A 12,347-nucleotide genomic window follows, 5' to 3' on the forward strand; every position below is an offset into this window, starting at 1 on the left:
GTTAACTGAGCATTTGTATGGGAGGGTGAATGTGTATGTGGTTCGGTGGGGGGGTAAATAGTTGATTCAGTAGGTATATGAAGTTAAAACTACATATTATAACAGTTGTTCAGGTGAGTGAATATCTTTATGGGTGTGGCGATGAGTCAATATATATCTCAATGGTACATGTCCAACAAACTAGGAAAATAAAAGCCAGTGTATGTGTCAGTTGTTGTATATAAATAAGTATACATAAGACTCAGTGATTGTATGAGTGACTGTATGGATAACTGTATACTTTTAATTGTGTTTTTATAACACACTAAGTATGAGTTCTTATCTATATGAATAGATGAAGTGATGTTTTTATAAGTATATAGCTAAGTAAAAGTAAGTATGATCCATAGTTTGCATAAGTGAGTAGGATGACTTCATAAGTGATCAGGATGTGTGCTGGTGTGTAATGTCGATATAGGTGTATAAGTATATTTGATAGTGTTCTATTGATCATTGACAGCATGTATGAGTGAATCTATAGGTAAGTGATTAGATGTGTGTATAGATCTAGGAATCACTGAGTGGGTGTTTAGAAATTTGTATTGGTATGTCAATGGTTTTAAATCTGGCACCCTGTAGTTTACAGTGAGTGATGAAAGGTTATACTGGTGTATGATGAGGCGTAGCTGATTGTCACGTGGATGATGTCATCAGTGATGTCATCAGTGATGTCACTGACCATGTCATGAATGATGTAATATGTGACATCATCAGCAGTGGATTGCAGGCGTGCGAGATGTAGTTAGTACAACTAACTATTTCGGATGAATTTCAATGGTTTTGTTCGAGTGAAATGTCCAGCTAACTATAACACTCCTAAAACCTATTGTTTTTTCAGTGAATTTCTAAGGCTTCCTCCATTGGCACCACCCACGTACTATATTGGCTCCACCCACATCTTCATCTGGCACTACTGAAAGCCAGATGTAATACCTGATCTGAATTTCAGCAAGGGAGCCTTCCTCAAGTAAGATTTTGATAGGAGGTTCCCCTGCCCCGCGCACATTTTGAAAAAGATGACATCAAAAGTGCATTTAAAGCACTATTTTGGAACAAATTGGGTAAAATGACAAAGCCATCACTGAAGTCATAGGATTGTGAAAAATCCAATCATCACACAAAGAACAAGCATAGCAAATTAGCCTTGAGCATTTTGGCAGAGGTGGTGAGAGTGTGGTATGTATGCAGTGGAGCAATTTTAAAATCATGGTTGCAAACATATTACTAAAGCATGGTGTGGTAGCGCTCTGTCATTTACTGACAGCACATTTTCCATTGAAATTGCCAAAAAATCCCACTGACATGCAGATTTACTAATAAAACTATGTACTATTCAAACGATAATGAGTAGAAATTGGGCTTCAGAAATTATTTACAATTTGCTCATCACAAGTATGGTGTCTGAATTAATTTTGATCCTATTAAATCAGAATTACAAAATAATATGCTTCACTTCTCTAAATGCTGATATACTTTGAAATATTTGTGCAGTTCCTTGACTTTGACAGATAGTTTGTTTTACAAAAACCACTAACTTTACGGTCACAGAAATAAAAGTAAATACCACTCTCGTCTACAAATATCAAACATCAATTTGTCAGATGACATAGCCTGCCATTTGACCTGTTTAAACCCACAGCAAACCTGACAAGATGAAAAGAAAACAAGCATTTGCAATGCAATAGGTCTCGCATTTACGAGAGTTTGAGCTATTGGCATTGTAAATGACAATGCCTTTTATTTATGTGTTGTTTTTTAAACAGATAAATAAAAGGCATTGTCATTTACAATGCCAATAGCAAATGCTAATGTTTGTTAAATTATGAATTTTTTTGTTAAAAAATATCCCATCAGTAGCATAAGCAATACAAGACATTCCATGAAGCAAGGAAAGGGTGCAGTACCTAGTGTGGCTAATAGACATAACTTGGTTTTGGTGGGGCTAAGCAATAAAAACATTGTTAAACATTGAGGATTATAGGTTTCATACATAGGACGTGCAAAAGTCATGCAGTAGGGCTGACATTTGTTTTGCTCAAAACACAAACAAGGCGAGGCTAAACTGCTTGGAGGCAGGTTTGTAAGCAGGCTTGACGGTCTTTTCTGTTTGTGAAAGAGACATTCCTTTTAGACAAAGATGGTAGATTTCTCTGTTGAACTATTCCTGACTCTGTGTGCCGATCCATGCAAATGAAAAAAATCCCTTGTTTTACACCCTTATCAGGTGTTTCTAAATGGTTATGTGCGTGTATATGTTTTATAAGACAAAGTCAGTGAGATAACAGGAGGTTATTGCCCCGCCCCCACAAACACATGCTGGCCGGAGACAAAAGGCAGCTGGAGTATGTGTGACCCTCTACACGTCCGAGTCCTGCTACAGAAGCAGCTACGAGCACCTTTGAAAGCAGATACTTTGGTGTTTGTTAAAGCGTGTAGACTTTGTTTATCTTTTTTTGAGAGCTCAAAGAGCAACCCTGACACACACCTTACCAATCGCGGAGAGGTCTGGGTGGGCGAAATATGCATTTTACAATAACTAGGGTTAAGGGGCTTTAATTTACGTACTGAAAGATCTGCGGCAGGTAGTAGTCAACATAAATAAACACCAGTCAACATAAACACCTGGAAACAACTGAATTGTAGTCCCATGCCTACTTTGTACAAACGTGCAGGTAGGAGCAGAAAACGAAACGCCGGGATGCATTTGTGAACTTCAGAGTTCTGTAAGAAGTGCTGCGACGGCGAGAGGTGGAAGGTGAGTACGCCACAAACTGACCCGAACGTCCGCCACAGTTCTGGCCGGGGAGTGCGGGGCGGTACGAAGCTGAGGTGGGAATGGGAGGAGCTTGTGTTTTTTTACACAGTTCTGGGCCGGGAAGCGGAGGGCGGTCTGAAGATGAGGTGGGAGAAGCTTGTGCTGAGTGTTTGGTTACAGTTCTGGGCGGGGCTAGTGGAGGGCGGGGGGAAGCTTGTGCTGAGTGTGCTGGAGTTCCGAGGATGGGCGGTGCTGGCAGACTACCATTTAGGAGGAAGGCAATTTTGTATTTGCACTTCTGGGAGGGTGGAGTTTTTACGTTTTGATAGTAACAAAAATAGCGCCAGCAATCTTAAAGCAGGAAATGTTGCACCAAAAGCAGATATGCTTAGTCAAGCCGCCAGGCGTTGTTTTTCAATGTAATAGTTTTGGTACAATGGTGGCACCCGCCGGATGTTTAAAGCTATACCATGGTGCAGCCATTGTGTAGAAAAGAAAAAAAAATACACATAAAAGAAAGGCATGGGACAGCGTTCCGCGACATAAATAATAAAACAAAGGCGCGGCCACCATTATACTTTCCCAGGCTAGCACGCTGCCTACATAAAACAAGAACAAGCGCGCACTGAAGCTGACGGAGTGGGAGGGGGAGTGGGGGCGGGCACGCAGGCTGCCAAATGGTGCGATGAATCACGGCTAAAGTGAAAGCAAACAAGTGGTTGCAGGACTCCAAATGGTGCGCGCGCCCGGACGGGTCACATGCACTGTAGTTGGAGGCCTGCAAAGCCACTGTTTGCACTTCCAAAACGCGCTTACTATAAGTCTCGCCAGAGCAGCGCTAAAGCGCTGGTCAGGCACGACCTAAAAAGTAAAGGCATTTTATTTTCCATTCCCCTCTTGAACTCTACCCTGATTATTTTGGGAGTGATGAAACAGCACCCACACCCCTATTTCAAGCACCTATGGCCCAGGCTAGAAAGCATTGAAATGGCCCACATTAAGGTCGGACAATGCAAACTTAGCAGGTCACTCACCACCACCAGTCTGCTCTGCCTGTGCCGCCCTCTATCCTCGTGGCTCGAAGACCCTGGAGAAAGCCTATCACAGTCTTGGTCCAAAACTCGAGGTCACAGAACAGACCCTGGGAGCGCTCTGCAGTTGCGCAAGGCAAGGGGCACTCAGCGAGGGGTTACATATCGAAAGTGCGGGGCTCCTGCATACTGGGGAGTCCAGGCACGCATTTGCATATTGTTTAAAGTATATGCTATGTGCCACACGGAGAATAGGCATTAAATAATATGTAATTATGTGTCAAGATGACAGCGAGGCATGGAAGGCAGGGCAGCATATTATTTAATGCTTATGCATGCATCATAAGCATTACATAATATGTAAATGCGTGCCAGGGCGAGGGCAGGTGCCACGGGGGCAAGGCAGAGGAACCACCGCCTGCGCAGTTAAATTTGTAGTGCTTTCGCGCTACTAGATCGAATAACGGCCCTGGGGGTGGGGTGATGTTTATTTTAAAAAGTGGAAAAAAAGCAAGAGTGCGCATGCTGAGCTGGCCAGAAGGGACTGGAGAAGGCGAGGCTGGCAGCATCATGGGCTTGGTGCAGACTGCACAGGGGTCTTATGATTTCTTACTGTGGGCCGATTTTGCAAAAAAAAAAAAAAGGCCTCCACTTACTGAGAGAGCTGACTACCTGCCCCTCCTCCTAAGTGCTGGCACCCCGAAAAACGCACCCATAAATTCACTCAGAGAGAGCTGACAACCTGCCTCGCACCCCATCAACAAGCTAGTGGCTCAATACATTTGCTCCACCCCTCGATCAAAGCACTACCCTTCACCCGCAACTGGTGTTTGGGAGGGGGGGGGGGCTTTTCCAGGAACTCCCTAAAACACACACTATAATATTTACAAGTACTAGAGTAACTATCAATAAAAAAGAGAGACGTGGTTATTTAGCATCTGACATTACGCACGGCACAGATGGGTCTAAGGCAGACGGAAAGTTTCTTACAACCTCATCACTGGTGTGTCTGTACATTCCAGCTCATCAAAATAAGGCGTTATTTTGGATTTCCTGTTCCACGCAAATTGCCTTAATGTCATTTGTTCTACGAGCAGTTAATGGTCCCTCCACACAACAGGGTAAAGCACTTCATGGCCGCGATAGGCAGCGCCTTTTGATCTCGCCACAAAGTAGAATAGACCGCTTCATGCGTGAAATGGAGTGACTTTCTATTATCTGCCACCAGCCTCTGTCGGGATTTTACTAAGATTTATGTGGGTAAACGCTCCGTGGTGGCAATCGGAAAAAAATCGGCGCACGTCCCGCTGCCTGCCGCACAGCCCCTACAACATCAGGTATGCTGGCATTTAACATCCTAACCCGGGCCAAACTGGCGGCTGGCCTCGGCTCAATCGAAGCACACGGGGACTTGGGAGACACAGGCCAGGACAATTCTCTGCACCGGCTCTGACCCGAGATAGCCTCTAAGGACTTAGCCACTGTTAAGCAGTCAGTAAACTGTTTGGGAGGGGAGGAGCGGAGGATACTACTAAGTTCAAAGGCAGGGCCTTTAACTTTAACAACGGCAGGCCAGCCCGGCCCTATCGTGATAATGAGTACCGGACCAGACTACGGCGTCGGGCCGCTGCTAGGCCAAACCATGCCAGCACAGCACAGGCAGAGTGCAGTGCATAACTCGAAGGCTGAGGATACTTCGGGCAGGCAGGGCCTTCTTTAACAACTTAACCCCGGCTGGTGGTGGCCCTATTGTAATATATTAATGCGTATGCGTACCGTGGGCGGCCGGGGCTATAATGTGCACATATGGCCGGCGGCCGTTACTAGGCCGAGCCAGCTGAGTCCAGGCAGGACTCAGGAGCATGCAGCGAGCATGCATCATCATCGAATTTGAGGATACGATGATACTTGCAGGGGCAGGGCATTCCCTTCTTTAACAACTGTGATGAATTAAATAAATGTGGGCCGGGGCAGGGCCAGGAACAGTGCGCCATCGAATGGAGCCGGACTACCAGAGCTACTAACTACCACGGTGCCCGACACGCCACCACTGACTGGGGCTGGGCATGTGGCTTGGCATGATGATGTCTGACTGACTGATACTTAGTACTTACGGTTCGTTACACTCGTCATGGTCGACCGGGGCTGCCTGCGGGGCACTTTATTAACTAATAGGGTGCCTGGTGGTGCTGCCTGCCCTTAACGTGGTCGGACTGGCTCTAATTCGTGACGTGCAGGCGTGGCAAGCAGAAAAAAATGTGCGTGAACAAACAAATCAGACCCAATCATTGTCTGACTCCCGCCCAGTACTGCTCCCGAGTCCCGTCCACCACCAGCAGCACAACAGTACACTGAACTAAGGGCCGCGCCAGCACAACACTGCGCCCGCCATGGTGACACCATGAGTCAATTGAGTATCATTATTGTGATTAATGATGAATGGAGCAAGCAATTGGTTTGCTCCGGCTGACCGTCGTCAGTACTGTCTGAATGGAAGCACACTGGGACTCAGCAGACCCAGAACCACTCTGCGCTGACTGCGAGACACTGAGCAGTCAGTATTAATTAGAATAACATCATGTCATAATATGTGGCGACGTGCAGTCATGCAGACTGGTGTAGACCCGGCCCTGAAAAGTAAGTGCAGGTGCTAAGCACCGGAAAGCACCGGCACAAATTAAGCACTGATATATATATATATATATTTTTTTTTTCACCAAAAGTGCTCTCTGCAGCGGGAGGTCACTCTACAGCGCTCCGTGTGAAATGCAGCTTGCCTTCCTGTATCACCTCACAATCTTCTTGCCGACGCGTTTCTGGGTAACAACCCATTCTTCATGGGCAGCAAACTTCACAGTTGAAGCCCACATTGTCATTTCCGGCTTTATTCATTTAGTATGACCGCCCCCAGTGGGCGTCTGCATGGTGCAGGTTGTTTCATTGCCCGATGGGACATGAAGTCCCCAATGCGAAAATAATTGACTTTAGTAAGTTCAATTGTGCGTTTGTATTAAAAAACTTTATTCTCCTTAGTAGGTAGTGGTACATTCAGGCAAGCTTGATTAGCATATTGAGCGTTGCGCCGATCGTTCTTAAAAGTTCCAAAACTCCAGGCTCCCCAGTTGGTTTTGCAATCCTCCTCCAACTGCCAGTGGTGCTCCTCCCCACGGCCGAGCCACCGTGCAATATTTTTTTCACAAAAAGTGCTATCTGCAGCGGGAGGACACTCTACAGCGCTCCGTGTGAAATGCAGCATGCCTTCCTGTATCACCTCACAATCTTCTTGCCGACGCTTTGCTGGGTAACAACCCCTTCTTCATGGGCAGCAAACTTCACAGTTGAAGCCCGCATTGTCATTTCCGGCTTTATTCATTTAGTATGACCGCCCCCAGTGGGCGTCTGCATGGTGCAGGTTGTTTCATTGCCTGATGGGACATGAAGTCCCCAATGCGAAAATTATTGACTTTAGTAAGTTCAATTGTGCGTTTGTATTAAAAAACTTTATTCTCCTTAGTAGGTAGTGGTACATTCAGGCAAGCTTGATTAGCATATTGAGCGTTGTGCCGATCGTTCTGAAAAGTTCCAAAACTCCAGGCTCCCCAGTTGGTTTTGCAATCCTCCTCCAACTGGCAGTGGTGCTCCTCCCCACGGTGAGCCGCCGTGCTATATTTTTTTCACCAAAAGTGCTCTCTGCAGTGGGAGGTCACTCTACAGCGCTCCGTGTGAAATGCAGCATGCCTTCCTGTATCACCTCGCATTGTCATTTCCGGCTTTATTCATTTAGTATGACCGCCACATACACAGTATTCCACCTGGGGCCAGCTGAACTTGTGGCTGGTGCAACTGGGAAGCGGTGGTGGAAGCCGCTTATAAATCAGCAAAAACAAGGAGCTCATGGCACTTCCAAGGTCCAGTGCACTCACGGGGTGTGTGTTGGCTATAGAACATCCGCAGACGCGTTTCTGGCTCTTGCCGTCATCAGTGAGGAAAAGCCGTCACTAAAATAACACCGTCATTTAAACGGTTCTGCCATATGGTTGGTGGATCCTTGGCCAATGAAGGACCGGTGATGGGGCATCACTGTTCTCATTATTTGTTGCCTAATGCAATGTATATTGCGCTCCTATCACAAAAAGGTAATTAGCAGCCGTGATAACTGTGCATGCACATCCCCTCCCCTGCCGCTGTTTAAGAATGAAAACACTGCAAGTTCACCGCCGGTCCGTCATTGTTCAAGTAATGATCATTGTTGGTTTTGGAATTACATAGTTGAGTTGCACTTTGTTTTATATTTTGCACTGTATTTTGATTTTTTTTAAATGAAATTGTGGTTTTAATATCAGAGTAGATAAACTCTTTTTAAATTATTTTTAACAATTGCATTGACTTAATTAATAAACATTCCTATAGTGGACTTTTTGGCTACTGTTATACTCTCTAAGTGATTGATTTTGCAGGTGATGAGCAACCACTGCCCGTATAGGGCATGCCACCGGGCGGTGATGTGGGGCGGGGTAGGGGCAGGGTGATAGGTTGTAAAATTCGGCAAACGGACGGTTTCAGGTAAGTAACGGAAAAAATAAATAAAACGAATTTCGTTGCGCGCACTGCATCGCCGAATTTCGATGCAGCACGCGCAACAAAATTTGTTTTATTTATTTTTCCTGTTACTTACCTGAAATCATCATATAGTGTCGACCTGCAGTACTTTTGGTGATTCCCGGGCATGGCTTCTCACAACAAAGTATTTGCTCTGAACTACATGATTCAATTACTGAGTATTTTACCCTTAATGCTGGTTTGGTCTCAACTCAGGCTACCCTTTGCAAGGCCTTTAAGACCTACATCCGAAAGGATAATTCTACAAACATTCAGGTATCTTGCGTGACTTACGCGTCCAACTGTCTGGGCCGAAGCGGAGCTGAAAGATATCAACCGTGAGGATACTTAACCTTGCAGTTCCCCCCAATTACACTGACGTTTGATCTTAATGTCTGAATTCTGAAACCTGGCCAAGATAGCATATATGGGAAACATGTCACTGCTAGGCGATATGCTGAAGGACGATTGCTTCGCCCCAATCGTCCGACGGCTACATCACCCAGCTGCTATCTCCCACTGGTGATAGTATCTCCGACAATGCAGGCACAATGGTTGAGCTCCTGTGCTATTATGACCAACTGTATTCCTCCCGCTCCTCTGGTGACTCGGCCGGGATCACGGATTATCTTGCAGAGGACGCAATGGTGTGGCTATCTGACGGTCAGCAGTTGTGAAGAAATTACGCAGGTTATATATGCCCTTCCTGGGTCCAAGGCCCCACTGAGGCCCTAGACTGCCTCAGTGTAACATTCCACAAAGTGTATAAACACCAACTAGCACCTCACCTCCTTGCCATATATGTTGAGTCCCTTGAAACTGGCATCCTACCACCTACTCTGCGAGAAGCCATGCTCATGCTTCAGGTGAAGCCAGACAAAGACCCCCACTTATGCACCTCCTACTGCCCCCTTTCTCTTCTCAATCTCGATAATAAGATTATAGCCAAAGTCCTTGCCATAGGACGGTTTCTATTAGTGGAGCAGATTATTTCTCCTGTCCAATCAAGGATCGTACTCCACGGGTCAACTCACTTACTTTATGAATGATATTCGCTGTATTAAATAGGGTCGTCCCAATGGTCCCAACAACAATACTATTATTAGATGTTGAGAAGGCATTTGACTCTCTCGAGTGGTCTTTCCTGAGGGCAAAATTGGCTACACAAGACCTTCCCCATGGTTTCATCTCTCTGGTAACGTTCCTTTATTCAATCCTGTGGGTATACTGCAGGTGAACAGTTCACTCACAGGTCCCTTCTCTATAGCTGGGGGGACCAGACAAGGCTGACCGCCTCCCCTCTCCTTTTTATCATTGCAATGGATCCCCTAGTACTCCATCTCCAGGAGAGGTATATGCTTTGTGGTCTTCAGCTCACACACAGCCCCCTTTTACTATGCATGTTTGCTGATGACATTTGCCATCCTTCTGACAATTCCCCACTATTGGTTTGCAAACTTCTGAGATTTGGGGCCCTTCTGGCCTACACATCAATTGGGTTAAATCAGAGCTTTTCCCTCTTACTGATTGTACCCAGTTTATGGCCATGGAATATCCCCTAACATGGAGCGCTGACTCCATCAAGTACTTAGGCATACACAACACAGGGAAAAAGACCAGATCCTTTGGCTCAACTATGATACACTGTCGATAAGCTCTCAGCCCAGGTAGAACGCTGGATTAAACTTCTGCCTTCTATGGCTGGCTGTGTGGCAATATTTAAAATGGTTGTTCTCCCCTGTTTCCTTTACATCTTCCTTAATATTCACATGCTATTGGCACAACACTTCTTTGTCACCCTATGCAGTCTACTTTTACGGCTGATATGGGCCGGACACCAACCCCACATCCAATGGGATGGATTGATCCTCCCTTGTGAGTGCGGTGCCTTCGGGATTCGTGTTCCCCAACTCTATTATCTTGCTGCACAATGCCAATATATACACTATTTGTATCACCCAGATGTTTGGGTCCTCTATTTTAAACTGGAGAAGAATCAAGTCGGAGACCTGCTGCTATCCTCCTTTTTTCGTGTATGGATCCCCATGGATTCTTCATACATACAAACACTGTACACCACCAGTTGAGCATGATGAAATATTTGCCATATATTAGGAGGGGGCATCCTTTCCTCACCAGCTCTACCATTGATTGATAACCCCTGGCTCCCCCTTGCATGTGAGAAACGTGTTCAACGCACTCTACATCGACATGACCTTTATACAATGGGAGATATTTTTCCTGATGGCAATTTACTTTCAGTTGCTGATGATAGTCGATTTTATAATGCCTCTCATATGGACCATTTTGTACAATGACGACTTCATAATACTTTATTTTCCCAACCATCCTCCTACCCTCTGGCCCCAGACGATTGCCCACAATTAATACTTATAATTTCTGAAATGACCGGTTGAGTCTCGATGGTACTGAAACTGACTGGCCATTAAACCCAACTCCTCCAAGCGGACAAGGAAAGCCTGGTAAGCTGATTTTGGTCACCCACTCTTTGATAAAGTCTGGTATTATTGTTGTGCACAAACCAAGCTTGCTGCTGTCAACCATAAACATAAACCTTTACATGTTAAATTCCTACACTAAGCTTATACCACACCCAAAGCCCTAGTACGCATCAACCCTGCTTGTGTTTCCCAATACCCCTAATGCCATGCCACTGAGGCTGACTTTGCCCACCTCACGTGGACATGCCCATTTATAGGTCATTATTGGACTACCATATTCTCCCTAGTCTCCACTTTGATAGGTGTTACCCTTGCACCCACTCCCTTGCTAGCACTTCTGAAGTATGCCAAGATGTCCCCGTGAGCTTCCGCAGTTTCACGTCCATTGCGCTCCTACTCATGAAACACGAACTAGAACTCCATTGGATAGTGGCAACTTTCCCACTGACTCTGCCTGGCAGAAAAGCATGATTCATTACAATAAGATTAGAGAAGAAGACACACAATTGCAGACCCTTATCTATAGGCCCAAGGACATATGGTCACCCTTAAGTACGGTGACTCGGATTGAAGTCATACTCTTCACTATCTATCAATGTCCTCTCTTCCTGGTCTTTCCAGACACATCATATCCCCACAGTGTGGGCCTATCCCATCCCAGTGCCATTCCTACCTCTGGAACTGTGCCATCTTTTACCTTGTGTACCATACCCTGCCTAACCTGCATTTCTCTTTCTGTAACAAGAAACTGAAAGAATGATGCCTCTTTGTATATTGACATGCCATGTATTCTATGGCTAACAATTGTGACCCTCAGCAATTATGTTCTTGTTTGTTATTTGTCACTAAAACTCTATTACATAAAGTATTATATATCTAAATGCACCCAAAGCACTACAAAGTCAGTTAATGGTCTGCTTCAATAGCAGGTACATTTTATTTGTTTAACATTCAATGACCCAACATCTGCTTGTATTTTAAACATTAAAGTACAGCCAATACGTGTTTTCATCTGAGAGAACGTTTTCAAGGCTGTAGATTCAATAAATGCATAAATCAGTATGAACTTCCAGTGAAAAGGGCACAAAGTGCAACCCACCTCCGATATTGCGTAGATAGCTTTAATGTGAGAGACATTGTGCGACTAATATTAAAACCGATGTAGATACAGTTGAGTAGACAAAAGCTGCAGTTAGTTCCCAGCCGAAATCCACAAGCAAGAAATTAAACATACGAAAAGTGTCCCGAAACGAGACAGGCCAACAAGGTGTAAAAGCACTTTAAAACCCCACACTTTAATTGAGATTGAAGACCCCAAAGTGTCAAAAATGGGGTGCAACAAGGGCACAGAGTCCAAGAGTAAAAATGGAAAAATAAAAAAAATAAAAAACGGAAAAGCATATATCGTAATGGAAGGCTCTCAGATACCCTGACAAAAGTTGTAAGTTAGGTAAAGGAATG

The sequence above is a fragment of the Triturus cristatus genome, chromosome 2_2, assembly GCF_964204655.1.
Source record: "Triturus cristatus chromosome 2_2, aTriCri1.1, whole genome shotgun sequence".
NCBI classification, from domain to species: domain Eukaryota; kingdom Metazoa; phylum Chordata; class Amphibia; order Caudata; family Salamandridae; genus Triturus; species Triturus cristatus.